Source organism: Oncorhynchus tshawytscha, linkage group LG02 (assembly GCF_018296145.1).
Source record: "Oncorhynchus tshawytscha isolate Ot180627B linkage group LG02, Otsh_v2.0, whole genome shotgun sequence".
Classification (NCBI taxonomy): domain Eukaryota; kingdom Metazoa; phylum Chordata; class Actinopteri; order Salmoniformes; family Salmonidae; genus Oncorhynchus; species Oncorhynchus tshawytscha.
This window is the reverse complement of record NC_056430.1, coordinates 537079-543078: the sequence shown is the minus strand read 5'-3', so window position 1 is coordinate 543078 and position 6000 is coordinate 537079. Positions and strand designations below refer to the sequence as shown.

The window sequence follows — 6000 nt, the reverse complement described above, 5'->3', positions numbered from 1 at the left end:
CTGCAGAGTGGGGTTCTGAGACTGAGTTAAGCTGAGGATGTCCTAAATGCATACCCCGTGCTATCTTTGTAGAGGTTGAGTTTGTCCTCAAAATGTACATTGTTCTAGCTGTGAGGTTCTGAAGCCTCTGGGATGCAGCTAGCTGCAGTGAGGTGTAGGGGGTCAGAGGTGATGATTATCTTCTGAAATAGAACCTGAGGTTTACTGTTAGGGGGTCAGAGGTGATGATTCTCTTCTGAAATAGAACCTGGAGTTTACTGTTAGGGGTCAGAGGTGATGATTGATATCCTGACTCTTATTGTGTTAATTTGTATTCTGAACTCTGAGCCTGGCCTTAGGTTGTCTCCTGTTTCCCATCTGCTCTGTAACCTGCTCTGACCTCAGGGGTCAATGGCTAGACAGGACGGAGTGGCTGGAGCAGCCAACTCAAACGCTGTAATAATCTAGTCTCCTAGGCCAGGCTGAATCATTGATGACTACGTGGATAGACAGGACGGTGTTAGTGGTGTGACTACAGGACATTCACACCAGAAAGGACGGTGTCAGCGGTGTGACTACAGGACATTCATACCAGACAGGACGGTGTCAGCGGTATGACTACAGGACATTCATACCAGACAGGACGGTGTCAAATGTAGAGCATTGGGGAATCCGACTGAGAGAGGGCAGACTAACAGATTCTCTGAAGATTGATTGGTCCTTTTCTTGTTAGTAGTAGAAAGAGAAGTTGGTGCTTTACTGCCTGAACATTACCACATGGTCTAGATCCCAGGCTGCCTGGCCATTACCACATGGTCTAGAACCCAGGCTAATTGTGTTCTTGTCTGGCCATTACCACATGGTCTTGATCCCAGGCTAATTGTGTTGTTGTCTGGCCATTACCACGTGGTCTAGATCCCAGGCTAATTGTGTTGTTGTCTGGCCATTACTACTTGTTTTAGATCCCAGGCTAATTGTGTTGTTGCCTGGCCATTACCACGTGGTCTAGATCCCAGGCTAATCTTGTTGTTGTCTTGCCATTATCACGTGGTCTAGATCCCAGGCTAATTGTGTTGTTGTCTGACCATTACCATGTGGTCTATAGTAATTCTATAGTAATATGAGTGGTAAAATTCTATAGTAATTTGAATGGTAACAGTCTATAGTAATATGAATGGTAAAATTATATAGTAATGAGAATGGTAAAATTATATAGTAATATGAATGGTAAAATGATATAGTAATTTGAATGGTAACAGTCTATAGTAATATGATAAACTTCCTTCTAAGCAGAGTTGCAAAGAAAAAGCCATATCTCAGACTGGCCAATAAAAAGAAAAGATTAAGATGGGGAAGAACTCTGCCTAGATGGAGTCGCCTCTTCACTGTTGACGTTGAGACTGGTACTATTTAATGAAGCTGCCAGTTGAGGACTTGTGAGGCATCTGTTTCTCAAACTAGACACTCTAATGTACTTGTCCTCTTGCATAGTTGTGCACCGGGGACTCCCACTCCTCTTTCTATTCTGGTTAGAGCCAGTTTGCTGTGTTCTGTGAAGGGAGTAGTACACATTGTTGTACGAGATCTTCAGTTTCTTGGTAATTATTCGCATGGAATATCCTTCATTTCTTAGAACTAGACTGACGAGATTCAGAAGAAAGTGCTTTGTTTCTGGCCATTTTGAGCATGTATTCGAACCCTCAAATGCTGATGCTTCAGATACTCAACTAGTCTAAAGAAGGCCAGTTTTATGGCTTCTTTAATCAGAACTACAGTTTTCAGCTGTGCTAACATAATTGCAAAATGGTTTTCTAATGATCAGTTAGCCTTTAAAAATGATAAACTTGGATTAGCTAACACAATGTTGTCATGGTAATTTCCTGTATTACTAAATGAGGAGTGTTTACAAACCACACACAAGTCAGAGTTATATTTTAAACTTAATCTTTAATTATATGAGCTTCACCATAGCCCTTTGACTCTCAGATTAATTCAGTGTTGATAAATTAATTCTGAGAGTTTCTATAAGAGAATATAAAATATATTTTAGAGCCAAGATACACCCCTCTCAACTTACATGACGAACCACAGATCTCAGAAACTTCACAAAGGGCCTTTTACTTGAGAGAGGAGTATCCCATAGCCAGATAGAATTAGCTATAAATGATCATTCAGTTTGCTCTCTAAGACAAGGTTCTACTTCTCGTTCTTGGTACTTCATAGTACCAAAACATTACCTCATCCAATGACATATATATATTAACACCCCCTCTTCTCCCCCCTCCTGGACAAGCTCACGGAGGGGAGTGAGCCTCTAGGTCATATACTAGGTCAAGATTAATGCAATATCAGAGGGGACATACAATGGTTCACTGCCATACTAACTAATAAAACATCTTATTTATCTATGTTACCTAACTAATTCTGATTCTGCTACGACAACTGGAACACAGGAGTGATGGTTGCTGATTATGGGCCTCTGTACACCTATGTAGATATCCCATAAAGAAATCAGCCGTTTCCAGTTACAATAGTAATTTACAACATGAACAATGCCTACACTGTATTTCTGATCAATTTTATGTTATTTTAATGGTCAAAAAATGTGCTTTTCTTTCAAAAACATTTCTAAATGACTCCAAACTTTTGAACGGCAGTGTATATGGACGAGCGATGTCAGAGTGGAACGTATTAAGATACAGTAGAATAGCATAGAATACAGTATATACATATGAGATGAGTAATGCTAGATATGTAAACATTATTAAAGAGACTAGTGTTCCAGTCCTTAAAGTTGCAAGTGATTTCTAGTCTATGCCTATAGGCAGCAGTCTCTAATGTGCTAGTGATGGCTGTTTAACAGTCTGATGGCCTTGAGCTAGAAGCTGTTTTTCAGTCTCTCCGTCCCTGCTTTGATGCACCTGTACTGACCTCGCCTTCTGGATGATAGCGGGGTGAACAGGCAGTGGCTCGGGTGGTTGATGTCCTTGATGATCTTTTTGACTTTCCTGTGACATCGAGTGCTGTAGGTTTCTTAGAGGGTGGGTAGTGTGCAAATCTGTCATCAAGGCAAAGGGTGGCTACTTTGAAGAATCTCAAATATAAAATAGATTTTTATTTGTTTAACACTTTTTTGGTTACTACATGATTCCATATGTGTTATTTCATAGTTTTGATGTCTTCACTATTATTCTACAATGTAGAAAATAGTAAAAATAAAGAAAAACCCTTGAATGAGTAGGTGTGTCCAAACGTATACAATTAAGTTGTCAACCAGCACCAATGGTCTGATATGGACTGTAACTCTTCCTTCACACCATTCTCCCCACGACAAGTAGAAAGACACATCTAAAAATGAGGTGATCCCAAGCTTTATTGAAATGTTCAGTTTTCTCTTTATATAATACTGTCTCCTTAGGCTGGCTGCATGCCTGTGCTTCTAACCGTCAACAGGATCCTACATGATTGTTTGAACATTTTCAAATAACCATGTACAGGAACAGACTTGGATGTCCATATTAGGAGGCACACAGTCATTGTAGCCTACCCACGCACAGACACTTTACCAAATTCCAACACTCATTCTAGAACACTCATTCTAGAACCTTCATCCTAGAACCTTTATTTAACTAGGCAAGTCAGTTAAGAACAAATTCTTATTTACAATGACGGCCTAAACCCCCCCCGGCCAAACCCCGGACGACGCTGGGCCAATTGTGCGCCGCCCTACGGGACTCCCAATCACGGCCGGATGTGATACAGCCCTGGATTCGAACCCGGGGACTGTAGTAACGCCTCTTGTACTTGAGATGCAGTGCCTTAGACCCGCTGCGCCACTCGTAGCTCCACACGGCCACAGATATAAATACCCCATACAGTATATACACAGTACGTACACAAGATTTAAAACATGACATGGGATTACACAGTAAAGTCTGGGACTTATTTCCATCGTGGTCCTTATTGTTTTGCATAGATACAGTAACATACTGTAGATACAGATACATTACAGAGATACAGACATAAAACAACAATTATACTGTTCACGCATTAGCAAGCTTTTGAAATTATTTTTAGACGGCTAAGGCAGCTAATATGAATAATTATTATTTTGAGACAGACAGAGGATCATGGAGGCTGATAGATTCAACACTATGCAGAGGACTGTGTCATTGGTGACAGCACCTTCTCAGTGATAGACAGTGCTGCTGACGGCTGGGGACGATAGAACCAGCAGCCTCATCTTCACATTACAATCACAGTGTTTTGATGTATCCTCTCTGAGTCCTCCACACGCACACACACACACACACAGACGCGCACACACATGCACACACAGTGAGTCTCTGCAGAAGTAGAGCTAAATCCGAAGAGGCACTGTGACAGTATTGGAGAGGACAGTATGTGCTGCTGTCTCTTGTCCTTGTCATGGCTAGCTAACACACACGTGTAAAACAGCACACTGTTGTTAAACCCAGATGCCAACATCACACGCTGAGTGGCTGAAGTGGCCCTGTGTTTCGACCAACACGATACAAACTGACATTTTCTACTGTTTGAGTACTTGCCTTTGACATTGAAAACTCGTAACCTCCGTCCTGCAAAATGAAGGTTAAGCCTACCGGTACCTTTTTCACTCCACTTCAAATCTCCACTACAGATCTCCACTTCAAATCTCCACTACAAATCTCCACTACAAATCTCCACTACAAATCTCCACTACAAATCTCCACTACAAATCTCCACTTCAAATCTCCACTACAAATCTCCACTTCAAATCTCCACTACAAATCTCCACTTCAAATCTCCACTTCAAATCTCCACTACAAATCTCCACTTCAAATCTCCACTACAAATCTCCACTTCAAATCTCCACTTTAAATCTCCAAATTTAAAGCATAGAACCACAATAAATGGTAGGATGCTGCAGTGTTGGGGTCAAGAGCCACTAGCCACCCAACCAATACACTTGTAAGATGCTGCAGTAGTCAGATCTTTGAACAGTGACTCAATTATATTTCAAGAGTTTTCTTTTACAAAACAATAAATATCAATTTTCCAAAATGTTGGTAAATTAGCTTTTAATTGTTTAAGGAAATTATGAAAGAGAGAAGTTTTGTTCTTCTAATTATGAAATTAAACCATTATCACTTGATGGTTTAATTTCAGCAGAGACAAATAATCAGATGATGTGGTTAATGTAAAATGTGAAACACTCCTCACTACTGTAACGACTGACATTATAGCGTCTTAGTAATATATTGATATTACATACAGACTACTGGCCACAACTCATGGTCCCACACAGTCATTTTATTTTCCAAGTAAAAATATCCCTTGAATGACCAAAACATAACCCATTATATTATTTTACTCTATTAAAATACTCCGAATTTTAAAGAAATGTTACCTTTTTTTCTAATCTCTATCAGGAAGCCTGAAAGAACAGTCTGAGTGGGCGGGGAGCTTATATTCATGAGCTCTCCATGACTGACAGCTCTTTGAAACGCCCCTTGTGCTTGTTGCCAAATGTCATTGATGACCAGGTAAAACAATGGGCCACATGTCATTGATGACCAGGTAAATAGTATACCTCTCACCACATTATCTCTGCTAAATGTGTTTATTACGTCAACAGAGATGATCATGGACTGTTAGATATCAGACAAACAGCAGTAATACACAAATGCATTTCAACTGTTGTGTAACTAATTACAGAATACACTTCACTGTATTCAATTCAGCAGAATGAGTAAAGCCTGAGTCATCGTATACGCTTAGACGTAAGGGAATGTACATGAAAACAAGAGAACTGGACAATTTATTGATGCCTCTGCATTATCGTTAGTAATTACAATATGTTCAGAATTGTATGTATTGATCAGACATTTAATTAATCATTTACAAGTAAACTATGGTGAGACATAGTTCAAACAATTTGTAAAACTCCTCTCCTGTCCGAATGCTTGAAAACAAAACAGCACAAAGTAAGGTAATGTGATATTATATCACGTAAAAGTG

The 6000-nt window shown here is 39.9% G+C and overlaps 1 protein-coding gene across 11 annotated transcripts in view; it reads left to right on the top strand.

The window, feature by feature from the left end:
* Positions 1-6000, top strand: part of LOC121847590 (plasma membrane calcium-transporting ATPase 2-like) — a 212731-nt gene that overhangs the window by 137357 nt on the left and 69374 nt on the right. The gene's annotated exons all lie outside the window — the stretch shown is intronic.